We start from the raw sequence: 610 nt of genomic DNA on the forward strand, positions 1-610 counted from the left end.
GGACGGCGCGGGCTCGAGGGGGAGGAAGGGGAGAGGGAGGCGGCGGGGGCGCGTGGGCGGCTGTGGCGCAGTGGGTCAGGGCAGCGGCGGCGGCGGCGGTGGATCGAGGGAGAGGGAACTGGCGAGGGGGAGAGGGAAGGGGGGATCGGGCGAAGGGGGAGAGGGAAGGGATCGGGCACAATACTAATGGCGCACCACCCCTCGGTGCGCAGTAAGTACATCCATACTAATGGCGCACCTCACCGTGGTGTGCCATTAGTATTTTTTTTATTTCAACTCGAGCCAACAGGTTATGTACCACCAGAACTGATCCACATCAAGTCCCCTCTACTAGCTCGACTGGTCAGCAGCCAGTTCTCACACCAGGAGGTCCTGGGTTCGACTCCCAGGCTCCACAATTTTTTTTAGCATTTAAAAAGCTGTTTGATACTTATTTGTGTTTAAATATGTTCAAACTTTTTTAAATCATAACAGTAATATTTTTTTTATAAGACAGTAATAATTTTTTTTAAAATATCATCAAACAGTAATGCCGGTGGAGCGGGGGAGGGTGCGCGGGGTGCGGGGGGTCGGCGGCGGCGGTTGAGTAGGGGAATCGAGGGTGCGGGGG

The sequence above is a fragment of the Triticum dicoccoides genome, chromosome 3B (genome assembly GCF_002162155.2).
Source record: "Triticum dicoccoides isolate Atlit2015 ecotype Zavitan chromosome 3B, WEW_v2.0, whole genome shotgun sequence".
In the NCBI taxonomy this organism is placed as follows: domain Eukaryota; kingdom Viridiplantae; phylum Streptophyta; class Magnoliopsida; order Poales; family Poaceae; genus Triticum; species Triticum dicoccoides.